Source organism: Suricata suricatta, chromosome 4 (genome assembly GCF_006229205.1).
Source record: "Suricata suricatta isolate VVHF042 chromosome 4, meerkat_22Aug2017_6uvM2_HiC, whole genome shotgun sequence".
NCBI classification, from domain to species: Eukaryota; Metazoa; Chordata; class Mammalia; order Carnivora; family Herpestidae; genus Suricata; species Suricata suricatta.
In genome coordinates, this window is record NC_043703.1 from 53,788,226 (window position 1) to 53,794,225 (window position 6,000).

The following is a 6,000-nucleotide window of genomic DNA, read 5'->3' on the forward strand; positions in this document are numbered from 1 at the left end:
TTTGTCATGCCTCTCTCACTTCTTCCAAGTAATGATGGGTATTGTTAGAGAAACAAATCCTCTGTTATGTACCTAAGGGGAAGAATTAACATAGAGGGAAGTGGTCAGAGATAATGCCTGTGTTAACATCAATGCCAAGGCTCCTCTTTCATGATACTAATTTTACTTTGGCCTTGAATACCATCATGAGATTTAAGTCCGCAGTTATAGAGGTCATGTACTTCCTATTATAGGACAGGTGTATGTTTTTGCAGCTTAAAAAATTGCTTAACTGTGACTGCAGTAGTTACCAAATCAAAGAGCTAAACACTGCCTCTTTGAATCTTTTCATTTTGAGCTCTACTATGAAAGACTCTTTAGAAAAGAATTCCTGATGTATAATTTTTTATGTGTAAATAAAGTTTCATCTATATCTGAGAAGTTGTAGTCTTTTATTTTTTGTCTTGTTTTGTTTTCTAATATTTATTTTATTTTTGAGAGAGAGAGTGAGCGAGCACGAGCAGGGGAGGAGAGAGAGAGAGGAAAACAGAGAATCCAAAGCAGGCTCCGCATTGACAGCAGGGAGCCTGATGTGGGGCTCGAACTCACGAACACAAGGTCATGACCTGACTTGAAGCTGGTCGCCCAACTGACAGAGCCACCCAGGTGCCCCAATTTTTGTTCTGCTTCAATATTATTACTCATCTGTAGCAGGCAATATTAGTAAAGAGAATAGTCCACAAAAATCTATTCTGGCCAACCAAAACATTTTAGGAAGACTGCTCACTTGCCAGGTTTTCCTTATCCCAATATAACTACAAATAGTAATATTTCTTTAGAAATGTAAGACAAATTGAAAATGTTTTTAAGAGTCCCATGGCACAAGAGGGTCTCGCCCTGGGTTATAACTAAGATTTCATTCTCCATGTCCTAAGGTTCTATAACAGTGGGTATTTTCAGGAGTGCTTGATTATCAGCTTTTTTTTTTCTTTCTCTACTTTACAAATTCTTTCAGAAAGCATGTATTCTTTTACACTTAATGGGGAGTGGGATGTTATGCCCCCTTTTTTTAAGTTCTAATTTTTTATTACCTGGGGTTGGTTGATGAGAGTCTTTCTTTAAGTAAAGCAATAAGGAAAGTCTCTCTGAGTAGGTATCATTTAAGCTGAAACTAAAAAATGAAAAAGGTTCGGGGTACCTGAGTGGCTCAGTCAGTTGGGTGTCCGACTTCAGACCAGGTGATAATCTCAACTGCTTGTGAGTTCGAGTCCCACATCGGGCTCTGTGCTGACAGCTCAGAGCCTCGAGCCTGCTTTGGATTCTGTCTCTCTCTGCCCCTCTCCTGCTCACTCTCTGTCTCTTCCTCACAAAAAGAAATAAACATCAAAAAAAAAATTTTTTTTAAGACTGAAAATTTTCAAGGACCTATGCTAACATATTAAAAAGAGCTTTAAAACTCATTTCCAAGTCTCTCTGATAACCCTTTTTTTTACTGTCCAGCCCTTCCATTTGGTTTCTTAGGATGGGGTCATGTTGGACAAACAGACCATAAGGTATTTATTTCTAAAGTTTTCTCTTCATACTGGCAATGCACTCAGACGAAATGTGCTCCTTTTGTCACTGGCACAAACACCCTCACTGACAAATTATGCTAATTAACATCATAAACATTGGAAACAGCATCCTGGAATCAAATCCTGGCCCTGCCACTAGCTGTATAGACTTGAGGAAATTCCTTAAGCTATCTCAGCAGTAATTTGTCTTAAAATGGGACCGGTAATACCTCCCTGGGTGTTACGAGGATTGCAGGAGATGACACGTGTAAAATCAGCAATAAATGATGGTTATCACTATAGACCTTTGGACAATCTGACAATTTTTGTAGACAGATCGGCTTATTTCTTACGATCTCAGAATAGTTCTGTACTTACCAGGACTCTTAGCAGCAAATGAGAAAAACCTAACTCAAAGTGGCTTAAGCGAAAAAAGATAATTTATCTCTTCATGTAATGGAAAGTCTAAAGGGTAGCCCTGGCTTTAGGTACAACTGATCTGAAGGCCTAAACAATGCTATCAGGATTCTGTTCCGGTTCCTCAGCCAGCTTTCCTTTGTGTGGACTTTGTCATTAGGTGGGCCTCCTAGCTGGTGACAAATGTGGATATCGGCACCTCTAAAGTGACATCCTACCATCTTAGCAACCCAAAGGAAACTGATTAAATCCAGCCAGAGCCCAAGGGCTGATGCCAGTTGGCTCTAAGGACAAGCTGCGGTCATTTGTTCATCCCTCCATTGATCATGTGGTCCGGAGACACAACACCCAATAACCCAGGCTGGTTCACATCCCCTCCTGTGGAGCGAAACCCTCCCCAACCACACAGACTTCGAAGTTGGCAGGGCAGTTCCCTAAAAGAACATGAAAGTGCTATACCTGGAAACAAGGTAGCACATGCTACAAAGACAGACATCTGATGCTTGCTTTAGCCCCCATCCGTTTTCATTCCCAATTTTCTAATGAGAGAACCCTTGTCTGTTTGCCAAAATGGGATATCACCACCTACCTGTCAGTTCTCCCCAGGTTGTCAGGATTAGTTTCTAGCCATTGTGAATCTCCTTTGCATTAGTTATCTTCTAGTGCAGGCCTCAGGGTTAGGAGTCTGTGAGTGGGGAAGTGTTGTGGGGAGGGAGCACGCACGCATGGAAGTGCTGTAGAGTTGCCCTAGGCGTGCAAGGGTCTGCCCAGTAAGACAGTTCTGCCCGCCTCCTACTTACCGGCTTCCGACTTCCGTCAAATCCTCTGACATCAAGAAGCACATTTAGCACAAAGTAGATGAGAAATGAAGCCACCACAGTTTATTCACCGTATTCTGCTGCAATTTATAAATCACATACAATTCAAAGTGATTCATTTAACCTATGTACAAACCCCCAAATCATAAAACTAGGTGGAATCAAGAAGGGAGATGGGAGAGTCTCAAATTTTTCTCCTGAACACCTGGAGGTCTGGGTCTGTAGAAGTGCCAGGGGCAATGGGCTGCATATGGCCCCCAAAAGTCACATCCACCCGGAGCATCAGATTGTGACTGGTTTGAAATAAGGGTCTTTGCAGATGTAATTAAACTCAGGATCTCAAGATGAGATCATCCTGGATTTAGGGTGGCCCTTCCATCCAATGACAGGTACCTTTATTAGCAGAAGTGATATTCACCACAAGCCAAGGAACTTTACAAGCCACCAGAAGCTGTAAGAGGCGAGGAATACTTCTCCCCTGGAGCCTTCAGAGGAAGCATGGCCCTGCTGACACCTTGATTTTGGACTTCTGCCTTCACAACTGTGAGAGAGAAATCCTGTTGTTGTTTTTTTCTAATTTTTTTTAATGTTTATTATTTTTGAAAGAGAGCATGAACAAGGCAGGGGCAGAGGGAAACATAGAATCCGAAGCAGGCTCCAGGCTCTGAGCTGTCAGCCCAGAGCCCAACACATGGGTCAAACTCACACAAACTGTGTGATCATGACCTGAGCCAAAGTTGAACACTCAACCCACTGAGCTACCTAGGCGCCCCAGAAATGGATTTTTTAAAGTGTTGTTGAGGCAGCTGGGTGGTTCAGTTGGTTGAACATCCAACTATTGATTTCAGCTCCGGTCATCCTCCCAGGGTCATAGGATCAAAAGTCCCGTGTCGGGCTCTGCACCGAGTGTGGAGCCTGCTTAAGAATCCCTCTCTCTGTCTCCTTCTCCCTCTGTCCTTCTCCCCCATTCATGCTCGTTCTCTCTCAAAATTAAAAAAAAATAGTGTGTTGTCAAGTGGAGGTAGTTCTTTAATAAATAGTTGTTCAAAATTAGGCATCAAGTCTGTTGCCATGGCGCTGCTGGCCTCCTCCACGTTGTGATTAGATGATTTGTAAATGTATCATTCTAAAGAAAATAAGGTGGGTTTTCTTTTCCTTACATAGGTAACTATTTCTCAATGAGCTTTATTTGTACTGCCTCCCAAGCAGTTGCACTTCAATGTGGGCAGTAATCACATCAATTTAGGCGTTAATAATACAAATTATACTTATTAGACTATGAGCTTTGAATTCTCGGTAATAATGGAGAAAAGGGTTCAGGAGTCATTTAGACCAATGCACTGTGTAGCTGTGACCAAAACACATTTTTTAAAAGGCTCGTAGAGTATTGCCTAATGTAAGAGAGAAAAGTAATAAAAAAAAGTGCTACATTTGGACAAACCTGTGGTGTGTCTACCTAGAGAACATTTTCTTTTTCTAATTTCTAGGCCTCAAGAAAAAACGTGAGAGAGAAGCGGGTCTAGAGAGGAACTCAACTGATTATCTCCTGACTACAGATATTTATCAGCTCCCTTGGTGTGTGAGACATTGGTCTAGAGATCTAAAAATCAGTGAGATGTGGTCCTCAACTTTACAGCCTCACGGGAGAGACAGCTGTAGTAGTACAGGGCAGGGATCACAAGACAGATGTTCAGGGGACACTGAGAGACCACAGAGGACAGACCCCAGGCCCGCTAAGCACCACACAGAGGAAGGGGGCACCAAGGGGGCCAGAGTGCAGTGTTGCTGCTGTCCTGTGTGGGCTTAGGAGCAAGAGAGCCCAGTGTGAAAGGAAGGAGGCATGGCGGGCAGGGGAGAGGAACTCAGAATATTCGGCAGAAAGGCTGAGGTTAAAGGATGATGTATTGGGTTGGCTTTGAAAAAACAGGAAGAGGACTCCCATGTCCTCCAAAAGTAGAGAAAAGGAAATGAGGGTGGTTATGGATATATATAAGTTTTTAGGTAAAAGTTAAAAAGCTCAGGGAGATTATACCTAGTATACTCAATTTGCTGAGGCAAGAGTTTTTTAACCTTTGGGGTGTTGAGAATCTGATGAGCACTGTGGATATTTCACTTCTCACAGATTTTTACATAGAAATTCTGTGAACCAGCCTCTTGAATCCCCACCATGGACTTCGGGCGAGAACCTGCCGTCTACCCAGATGAGACAGGTTGTTTGTTGGCTGGGAGGAAGGGGCCAGAGCCTGGGAGGTTCATAATGAACCCGGAGGGGCAAATGAGAGGTACCTAAACAGAGAGGAGAGGAGAGGAGCAGAAAGTGGGTTGGGCAGTAACATCGGTCCAGGCTGCGTTGTGAGCCTCTGAGAAGTGCAAGGAATGTCCATGAGGGAACACTTAGTCAACAGACACAAACTCTGAATGAGGTGGCCAAGAGGAGGCTGACAAACTGGGAAGGAGGGCTGTAGGAAGCTAAAAGGGAGGCGCCTCACACTATGCAAAAATCTTTTGAGAAATTCAGAGCACACACTCCCCTGTTGGAGGAGAGCACACCAATGAGCTCTTTGTATCTGTCATTGTCCTAACGTCTTCCCTTCATGGCCTCATTCATTGGTGCCTTCTCTGAACTTTCCTTTGCCACCTGCACTTCCCCCTCCACCAACAAACATACTCAAGGCTCTCACTCTCATTTTAAAAAATAAAACAACAATGAACCTTTCTTCAAGGACAAAGTTGAGAATGGGGTTAAAGCTCATCATCATAGAAAGTTTTGAAACAGACAAAAATACACAGAAGGCATTTCAAGTCAGTGAGAAGGGAAATAGATTACTGCATAAGTGATGTTGTGACTCTTGGGCAGACAAGTAGGGGGGGAACTGGGTTGGATCTCTGTCTCACACTGTAGATCAAAACAAATTCCAGGTAGATCACATATTTTTTAATGTAAAAAAATGAAACCATAAAAGTACTGGAAGAAAATGTGAGAGAATTTACTTTTATAATGGGCAAGGATTGCTAAAAGATAAGTTAACATCTAGAAGCCTTAAAATAAAGTGTTGATCAATTGAATGATATTTTTAAAATTCTGTATAGGAAACAGTCCAAAGACAAATGAATATTTGCAACTCACAAAAGCTAATTTCCGTAGCATTTGAATAACGGACAAAAGTCAATATGAAATTCAACAATGGGCACCTGGGTGGCTCAGCCAGTTAAGCATTGGACTTAAGCTCAGG

General features: G+C 42.6%; 1 protein-coding gene across 1 annotated transcript in view; it reads left to right on the forward strand.

Annotated features, from left to right (window-relative positions):
• Window positions 1-3,273, forward strand: part of GPALPP1 (GPALPP motifs containing 1) — a 30,905-nt gene extending 27,632 nt beyond the window's left edge. Inside the window, exon 9 of the mRNA XM_029936708.1 lies at window positions 3,157-3,273. The gene's annotated coding sequence lies outside the window, so the exon portion shown is untranslated. The remainder of the gene's footprint in view (window positions 1-3,156) is intronic.
• Window positions 3,274-6,000: the final 2,727 nt, after the last annotated feature.